At 46.6% G+C, this 10,149-nt stretch overlaps 2 long non-coding RNA genes across 2 annotated transcripts; both read left to right on the plus strand.

Moving 5' to 3' along the window:
* The first annotated feature begins 5,718 nt into the window (after positions 1-5,718).
* Positions 5,719-6,563, plus strand: LOC144715001 (uncharacterized). The gene is made up of 2 exons (XR_013584505.1): positions 5,719-6,173; positions 6,295-6,563. It is a non-coding gene; the product is annotated as an uncharacterized LOC144715001 (long non-coding RNA).
* Positions 6,564-9,526: 2,963 nt separating this feature from the next.
* LOC144716440 (uncharacterized) lies at positions 9,527-9,915 on the plus strand. The gene is made up of 2 exons (XR_013584893.1): positions 9,527-9,576; positions 9,670-9,915. It is a non-coding gene; the product is annotated as an uncharacterized LOC144716440 (long non-coding RNA).
* The last annotated feature ends 234 nt before the right edge of the window (positions 9,916-10,149 follow it).

Here is a 10,149-nt window from a genome sequence, read left to right on the forward strand (position 1 = left end):
GCGGCGCCAGCGACTGCCAGCGACTGCCAGCGACTCTCTTTAGCGGTTGCTGGCAGTCACTGGCAGCCGCTGGACGCCACTGGTGGCCGCTGGCCGGTGCTGGCGCCACTGGCTGGGGCTGGGGGCCACGAGCTGGCGCTGGGCGGCGCTGATCGGCCGCTGGCGCCGCTGGTGCCGCTGGATTCGAACATTCGATTCGATTCAATCCATTTCGAACAACGTGTTCAAATCAGATCGTATTCAAACATTCGATCCGAACAGCCATCTTGTTCGAACCATCCAACCCAAACAGACGCGCAGATCGTGTTCAGATCGGATCTGAACTGGACAGATCGGTGTTTGGATTCGATCGTTCGAATGCCCGATCTGTTCGAATCCCTACTTTGTGGCTTTGTCTCTCTCTCTCCCTATTTCTCTCTTAATGTGTCTTCTAAAGTCTCTCCCTCTCTCTCTCTATCTACTGGTCTCTCTCTTTCTATCCTTATCTCTCTCTTTCTCAAACGATCTCTCTATCTGTTTTGACCAGGTTGCTGTTTCTCGCCTTCTCTTTTTGGATTTTGTCCTCCGCTCTCTTGCAGTCTCTCACGCACTATCTCTCTTTCGTTCTCCCTTTTTTTTAATGACCCATCCTGCCTCTAGTTCTCTCTGTCTCTCTCCCTTTTTCTCTCCCTCTTTTATTGGACGCTGTCTCCTCTACTTCAACGACTGTTTCTGTTTCTCCCTTTTTCTCTTGCATTTTCTCCTCTGCTCTACCGCTCTTGAACTTCTGTCTCTCTGTTTTTCTTCCAGCTCATTTCACTTGCTTTCACCCTCCCTCACACAATTTCACATTTCTTACTCTCTTTGTTTCATTCCCTTTATCTTTGTCCCTCTGTTTTTCTTATCTATTTTGGTCGCCCCCCCTCTCTGCATTTCTACTCTTTCTTTCGCTTTCGCGGCCGTGTAAATCTCTCTTCCGCTCTCTCTCAACTCTCTCTCTCTCTTTCTCACACTGTGTCTATTGCCATCACACTCCTCAACATCTACTCTCTCGCAATCTAATCTAGTCTCTACCTCTCTTTCTCCCTCGTAATATCACTGTCATCTCTCTCTCCATCTACGGCAATGTCACTCTCCTCTCTCTCTCTCTCTTCGCCTCTCCTGCTGTTGAAATTTCTTGGCCGTTGCACAAGATATGAAAGACAGAAGAATGGAGAAAGAAGAGAGAAGAAAGAGGAACAAGAAGAGAAGGCTCAGAGGAATCGATTATATATATCCATTGTAACTAATTACAACGGAAATATGAATTTGAATTATTGTTTAATCCTAACCATTATAACGACTCGGGTGCACCGATCGCAGCCGTCGATCGGTGCGGTGAACCCATCGGTGCGGTAATCCTCACCGTTATAACTCTCTATCGTTTAATCCTGGCCGTCTATATTTGATCCTATTCTAGATTTAATCCTGGCCGTCTATATTTGATCCTACTCTAAATTTAATCCTATAGTATCTTTGAACTTATATGATATCCTATTCTCTAGTCTCTAACGAGTATATAGTATTAATTTCTTATTACTAACTAATCTTCATTAAGTCCCTATCTGTTGATCGCCGAGCTGATTGCTTGGGAGGCCGAGTTCGCCGCCTCCATGGCCTTGACTCGGCGGACTGCGAAGCTGAGTAAAACTCCTCTTCACACCCCCCATCTCACTCTCCCTCTCTCTCTGTCTCTCCATCTCTCCCGCAATCTCACTTACTTTCTCTCTCGCTCTCTCACAAGCTCTCTCTCTCTCTTCCTTTCCGTCGAAATCTCTGTCGGTCTTTCACTCTTTCTCTCTGCCAATCTCGCTCGCGCTGTCTCGCTCTCTTTCTCTCTCTCGCTCTATCTTTCTCTCTCTCTTGCTATCTCTTTCTGTCACATGCAGTCTTTCTCTCTTTCTCGCTATCTCTTTCATTCTTTGTCGGTCGCTCCGTTTCTCTAGCCTGTTTTTTCGTGATCTCCCGCTCTCGCTACCTCTCTATGGCTTTCTTTCTCGCTCTGTTCTATGCCTCTCTCCCGTTTTATCTCTCTCTCTCTCTCCCTCTCTTTCCTTCGCCATTTCTCTTTTTTCTCCTTGGCTTTCTTTTTCGCTCTCTTCTTCGCTATCTCTCGACATCTCTCTTCTCCGCTATTTCTCTTTTTTTCCTCTCTGGCGGTCTTTCACATCTCTCTACCTCGCGCAATATCCCTGTCTCTCTTTCTCTATCTCTATCTCTCTCCATGCGTGTCTTTTTCACTATTCTTCTCTCTGGCTCTCATTCGCACTCTTTTCCCTATCTTTGTCTCCCTCCCAAACCCCCCTCCCGGTTTTAAACCAGTGGGTCGGGCCGAGGACCCATTTGTCCATGTTGTCCTTTTTGATTTCAAGATTAGGCCCGGGCTTTAATACTAGACGCTGACTTCCAAGTGAAGCCGCGGCCCACTGGTAGTTAGGAGTTAGTAGCTGGCCTTTCAGTATTGTTGAAACTTGTTGAAGAAACCAACGACCCAAGACGCTACGGTGGAAATGCGGAATCAACTCGGACAAGATAAATGTGTCAGCGTATAGAGACAGATAACAAGAACCTCTTTACGTAACCGGCGTGACGTCAACGTACAAGGCTCTTGGTGCAGGGCACTGGCTTCTCGTGTGGTGCTGCAGAGCAACTCCTTCAACTCCCAAGCCAAGGTAGTCACCATGGAGTGATGAAGACAAACCAAGGGAGAGAGAGAGGAGAAGAGAGGAAGAGACAAGAAGAATGAACAGAAAACTCATATGCATATCCATTGAGAACAGGTTTGCCCTCTATATATAGAGGGACATTTAAATGTTCAGGGAATATGAAAGGTCTGGAATATGAAGAGCCTTGAGCCTTTTCATATTCCCCACAAAGAGACAAGAGTGGGGGTTCAGCCTTTTCATATTCCCCTTCCATATTGAGGCTTGACTAGTCAACCCCCCCTCCACATTCTAGTAATGGGGGGGCTGACAAACCCCAACAAGTATAATGGCCAAGGCCGTCTAGCCTCGTAGATGTTTATGACGATGGTAGTGTCGGTGGCGGATCTTCGGGGTAGGGATCGTCAGTCGTCATCCGTCACGTCACACGTCACCGTGACGGTCCCGTGACGTATGACGTGACGGATCTGAGGGCTCGTGATGGTGACGGTGACGGTGACGCGGAGCCCGTGACGGTGACGGTGACGCGGAGCCCGTGACGGTGACGGTGACGCGGAGCCCGTGACGGTGACAGTGACGGGTGTCCCATGACGGTGGCGTGATGATGATTCCGTCACAATGACATCCGTGACGGATTTTATTATACAATTTAATAATATAATAGTAATTATTTGGTAATGATCCAATTGTTTAATATGAGATGTATGTTTTAAAATTTTATGATAATAAAATTATGGCCTTATTATTTCGCATGTAGGTAGTTTTTAATTTAAGGTATTGATTGAAATTTTAAAGAAGTTAATGAAATATTTATTCACCAAAAAATGGGACATTTAGATATTTTTTATATCCAGGTTGACAACTAATTTGTTGAGGCTTGAGTGCTTGACAGGGGCTGCAAGAATGTGTTTGTACCAATTAATTTTTTGGCCGATAAATTATGGACTCATAAACGCAAAGTCTACCGAAAATAAAAGTTTTGTTGTTACATTTTGTAAAATTTTATGTACATGGGGATAATAATAAAAGGATTATCTTACTAGAGGATTGTAATAAATTTATATAGTGTTGGAAGTATGTATTATTTAATATATTTTGGTTAAATATGTAAGGATACCAGCTATAAAACTCTGTATGGACGAAGGGTTGAGACCATAATTTTTTTGAAGTGTCTTTTGAAGGTTCTCGTGCTGCATTTGGCGGGGAACTAACTGTGCTGCATCAGGCAGAGAGAAGGGTCACTATACATCTCCTCACATGTGCAAAACTCGGTTAGTTCTGGTGAGGGAACTTACCAAGATCAACATAATTACTAAGTTATTCCCACTTCCAACACTCTCCCTCACTCCCGCGAATAATAATGACTAATAACATGATATCCAATGGGCCACCAATGAAACGAGTGCATATTATCTTTGAATCTACTATTTGTGTAACAAATGAAACCTTGAACTGAATGTTTCAACTGAATTAAATCCCCGATCGACAAAATCTCCAAGAAACAAATAATTAGTACTTGGACAGTCGCCTCCAACCTTGAACAACTCCTTCACATCATAAAATTGGCCATGTATGTCACCACAAACCTAGATGCTCACCAAGGTTTAGTACATAATCAGAAACTTCTCTGATTTAAATAAAGAGAGGAAATTTGCAATCCGTAAAGTAGGGAAATTTTTGGAGGCAGGTGAAATATAAGATATTAAGAAAAAAAATAAAGCATATCAATGCAACCATTTGGGATTCAGAATTAGTTCAGAATTAGTTCCGGAAGAGGGCGAAAGAGGGCCAGCATCACCTCAAACAGGGCCAGCTCCGAGGCCAGAGATCATTGCCGTCCAAACTCGAACATTGGCGGCGGCAGCATGCTGTGTTGAGAGCAGGGGAAAAGAAGAGGGTGAAAGAGACGGAGCGAACTTCAGAGAAGAGGAAGAGGGACTGAGGGAGCGACCCAGCGAGAGGGACAAGGAGAGGGAGATCAGTGGAGTTGAGAGGGAGATTGGCGGAGTTGAGACTTGCGAGAGAGAGGGAGAATCGTAAGTCGTAACTTTGCAATAAGGGGAAAAAATGAAAATTTAAAAAACATTATCAAATGGTCCATAAGACCAAAAGAATAAAAATACGTAACCTATAAAAAATTTTAAAAATACCGTCACGGTGACGGTGACGCCGTCACCGTGACGGTACCGTGACGGTACCGTGACGGTGACGATGGTCTGCGGACGAGTAACGGTTCGGTGACGATTTTCCTCAAAATCCATGGACGAGTGATGTGACGGTGACGTGACGACCAGTTCGTCCCGTCACTATTCGTCACCGTCCCGTCACGTCCGGGGCGTCAGGTCCCGGACGTGCCGTTCCCTACTTCGGGGTTGCTAGGGGAATGGGCTGTGGGAGACGGGCAATGAGGACAGATAGAATGGTGACGTTGTTGAGGCAGAGAGACAGAGGCTCTTTAGAAATTGTGAATATGATAAAGATCGATAAAATGGAGTTACACCTTGTGATACCTTCTCGTCTGTGTGGGCAACACCAAGATTAAAAGTCTAGTCATACCTTACGGGATGTCATAATTGGGATTGTTTAGCCAGACGGCAGATCCCCATTTTACTGGGATTTAGGAAGCGTGTCTCACTCTCGGATGCTTCCCAGGCCCCAGAGGGAACCTATCAAAACGGGCCTTCGATTTTTTCCTGACATACTTAAAGCAGCTAGGGAACATTTCACACTTTTCGAGCTTAATTCTCCTATTGCACTCGCTAAATATTTATGCTGTCCACCTGTCACGCGAATGTGGCCATGAAAGTTTATTCCGCCATTGTTGGCACGACGCTGATAAACATCGCCCATGATGTTGAGGAAGACAAAATGCCTTCACGCTGGATGTGTGATGCTGGCGCCGTCCACTGAGTTCCTCCAAGTCTATCACGGTAACACGTCGCCCTCTTCTTGGCGTGTGTTGGCCTGTCCACACAGCATATCTTTTTGAAATCCAGGTCGCTGTTTGTGGCCTTCACAGCAGTCCGTCAAGCGCGATATATTATTCTTCCCGTTTCTAGAGAGGCAAGACTATGCAAAAGGAGGCATCGAGGGCACGGCCCAGTATCTCCCTGCCTCCACCCCCCATCTGCCAACTGCTACCGTCATCAATTCTCTCCCTTTAAGTGTGAGTTTAGTTGGACGCTTGGAACCGAGTTGTTGTCCCCTCTGGTTCCCTATAAATAGCGGCGATTGCCACCGACAGGAATCATCCGGGACTCCATTTTTCTCATTTTTATTCCCTCACTTCTGTTGCCCCCCCACCCACAAGTCTCTACTTTACAATGGCCGGAAAGACTGACTTTGTGGCGGCCTTTTTAATACTAAACCTGGTTTTCTTCACAATTGCATCCGCACAGCTCCAAATTCTTCCTGTTTGCATTATCGCATGCGATGCAGCACTCAGTCTCATCAAGGTCGAGGGAAACCCTGATGTGTTCATTAACACCTGCTGTGAGTTGCTTACAACCTTTACGCCTGCACAGACCACATATTGCCTTTGCACCTTAGCAAAGTCAATTTATAGTCAGGTCAACATCCCGGGAGACATTAACCTGTTGCTCAAGACCTGCAGCCAGCAGATTCAAGTCCTTGGATGCTAAAGGAGCCGCCCATGATGTTCTCCACAGTGATTTCATGCCCGGATGTTCTGCAACTTTGTACCTGCCGTCGCCTGTCGCAGCCCACCTCCTCTTTCCTAGACATCAGCCATCTGTTGGTGTCGCTCTCCCTGGAACAGCCTCTGTCTCAAGCCCTTTCCACCCCGCCCGGGTACGACATCTTGTTTGAGGCCTGAGCCACTGTGATGCGTCCCCTAATAATAAAACGAGGGCTGTTTTCTTCTCTTCCCTCTGTTTTGTCCTCCGAGGGCCATGCAGGACGTCTTTGGTTGACACCCTTTCATCTTCGGGATAATCAACGTTTAAAAAACTTGCGGTGATACACCTTTCTCATTCTTTCATAGTAGGGCAGAGACTAATATCATCCGCTCCCCCTTTTCAATATCTTTTCTCAAGCCTCGAGAACTCTCAAGGGGAGCCCCAGGAGTATCATGAACGTCCAGAAGAACTAGTGCGAAATGAAACTACCGAATTATTCTAGGACGCTCTATGTGGGACACAGTATTTCATTTTTGTAAGCAAGACGAAGATGCGTCCGAATTGACCAATGTGTTCTAAACGCTAGCCTAAGAGAGGAAAGATGATCACCTGCCACGGAGCTTTCCCGACTTAAAGCACTGATCTCTTCGCATGACCCGGCTCTTCTTTGCTGACCTAGTAAATGGAAACCCATTAGCCAGCTCGATCTTAAATGTCGTAAAGTCATTTTAATAACAAAATCATACATCTCCAAGCACAGTTTTTTATCATGAAAGCTTGAAAAGATCATGTGTTTTCAAGCACAATATTTGGGCATGAAAGGTTGAAATAGATGATCCATTCTAAAGCCCAAATATTTGGGCATGAAAGGACTTCATTCGAACTCATTATTCCAATCTTATAAACTAAGGGACATCCGTCCATATAAATACTCATGTCTTCCTTTGATTCAACTATGGAAAATTTTCCTTTCCTAATACTTGCGCTCTTCGTTCTTCATCTTCTCTCTACGTTTCCATCTCTGTTTCTAACACACACACACACACACTCTCTCGCATTCTCTCGTTTTCTCTCTCTCGCTAGCTCACTCTCTCGGTTTTTTTTCCGCCTCTCAGTTTTCTTCGAGTTCATTTCACTTGCGTTCACCCTCCCGCACGCAATTTCACATTTCTCACTCTCTTTGTTTCGTTCTCTCTATATTTGTCCCTTAGTTTTTCTTATCCATTTTGGTCACACACACTCTCTCCTTTTCTCCTCTTTCTTTCGCTTTCTCGGCCGCGTAGTCTCTCTTCCGCTCTCTCTCAACTCTCTCTCTCTCTCTCACCGTGTCTCTTTCTATCTCACTCTTTCTCATGTAGGGAAGGACACGGTCTGACCGAACTTCGGTCAGACCGGACCGAACCGGACCGGCGGTCAGCCATTTTGGGGCTGACCGAACCGTTCGGTCCGGGTAAGGTTCGCAAGTAGAACCGGACCGAAGACCGTTCCTAAATAATAATAATATTATAATTACAAATAAGCAACGTGGAGGAAGAGGAACGGGTCAACCTCCACCCCCCGTTCCTCTCCCCTCCACTAATACATTCCTCCGTCAACACGTTCCTCCATGAGAGGGAGCGGATCCAGCCTCGCAGTCGTCACCGCCACCCTCTCACAGTCCCCTCTCGCTGTCGCCGTCGAGACTTTCTTGCCACCATCACCCTCTCACCGTTGCCACATTTGAGACTTGGTAAGCCTCATTTCCTTCTCCCTATCTCTCTCCCTCTCGCAGTCCCTCCCTCGCATGCTCTCCCTCTCTCAATCTCCCAGCCTCGCTCCACCCCTCTCCCTCTCTCTCTCAGCCTCTCCCGCGCTCATTCCTACCGACACATTCCCTCCCTCTCACACTCCTCTTCCCCACTCCCTCTTGCCCCTTCCTACACTCTTCTTCTCCCTCTCCCACGATCGTCCTCTCCCCCTCCCACACTCTTCCTCTCCCCATCTCATGCTCTTCCTCTCCCCCAACCCTCTTTCTCTCTCTCTCCCCCATGTACTTCCTCTCTGCCGCTCCGTCTCTCTCCCTCTATGCACTTCTCTCCGCCGCACTCTATCTCTCCCTCCATGCACTTCATATCCGCCGCACCCTTGCTCTCCCTCCATGCACGTCATCTACTCCGCGCCCTCTCTCTCCCTCCTTGCACTTCTTCTACCCCTCCATCCTCTTCCTCTCCCCGTACCCTCTCTCCCTCACCATCCTCTTCCTCTAACCCGCGCCCTCTCTCACCCTCCTTCATCTTCCTCTCTTCCCACCATCCTCTTCCTCTACCCGCACCCTTTCTCGCCCTCCATCCTCTTCCTCTAACCCGCACCCTCTCTCCCCCTCCATTCTCTTACTCTCCCCTGCACACTCTCCCCCTCCATGCTCTTCCTTCCCATTAGCTCCCTCTCTCGTTCTCTCCCTCTCCCCCTCTCTACGTCTCTCACCATCTCGCTCTTCCTCTCCCGATTCCCTTATTTCCTCTTCTTCTGCCCGGCAACCTCTCTCCCCCTTCATGCTTTTACTCTCCCCAGTACACTCTCTCCCTCCATGCTCTTCCTTCCCATTAGCTCCCTCTCTCGTTCTCCCCCTCTCTACGTCTCTCACCATCTCACTCTTCCTTTCCCTTTAGCGCCATCTCTCCCTCTCTCGCCCTCTCCCTATTCCTCTATTTCACTCTCTCTCTGTCTCTCTCTCTCTCTCTCTCACTAAGTCACTATCTCATGCCCCCCCCCCCACACTATTTCACTCTATCCCTCTCTCACTGTCTCCTTATTCCTCTCTCCCTCTCTCCCCCTCTCATTCTCTCCCTCTCTCCCTCTCTCGCTCTGTCCCTCTCCCCTGATTTCACTCTCTCCCTCTCTCCCTCCCTATCTTCCTCTTCCTTTCTCATAGCTCCCTTTATGACTCTCTTACTCTCTCCATCTTCCCCTATTTCACTCTATCCCTCTCTCATTGTCTCCTTATTCCTCTCTCCCTCTCTCCCCCTCTCATTATCTCCCTCTCTCGCTCTGTCCCTCTCCCCTGATTTCACTCTCTCCCGCTCTCCCTCCCTATCTTCCTCTTCCTTTCTCATTAGCTCCCTTTATGACTTTCTTACTCTCTCCCTTCTCCCCTATTTCACTCTCTCCCTCTCATTATCTACATTTCTCACACTCTTAATCTCATTCTCACTCTCATTCTAATTATCAGTTTGCGAAACAGAACCTGCTTAGAGTCAATGGAGTTAGGTAAAGATGAGGTATTCTTCTGTTTATTTATGATAATTTGAATTGTTGTTTACACTTTTGTCATGAATAAATTATTTACATAATATGGTGATTTGACTATGAAGGGAACAGAGGTTTGTCAAGGTAGAAAACCATCGCCTGTGATGGAGTACTTTACCAAAAGTGCTAATGGAGACTACAAATGCAGAATATCAAGCACTCAGATGCAGTCTAGTAAGATGCGACGAAACAACCAAGTGCAGGAAAGGCGAGCTAAGTAGGAGAAATGGGATTACTTTCAGTGAAACTCAAAAAAATATTAACTTAGTTTCTATATTTGATTAAAAAATACTTTTTAATTTTTGCTTAAATTATTTTCTTCATATTGGCATTCACTTTCACATAGACTACTCAATGTGACCGGACCGAAAACCGGATCGGACCGAGACCGAACCGAGACCGAGACCGAACCGGTCATTAGGTCTAGGTTTAGGTTTTTGCTAAAACCGGACCTTGACCGGACCGTGTCCGTCCCTATTCTCATGTTGAGAATTTTCATAAAATAAGGCATAGAGGGCAAATTTAAAATAGAATAAAGATAATGC

Source organism: Wolffia australiana, chromosome 2, assembly GCF_029677425.1.
Source record: "Wolffia australiana isolate 7733 chromosome 2, ASM2967742v1".
Taxonomy (NCBI): Eukaryota; Viridiplantae; Streptophyta; class Magnoliopsida; order Alismatales; family Araceae; genus Wolffia; species Wolffia australiana.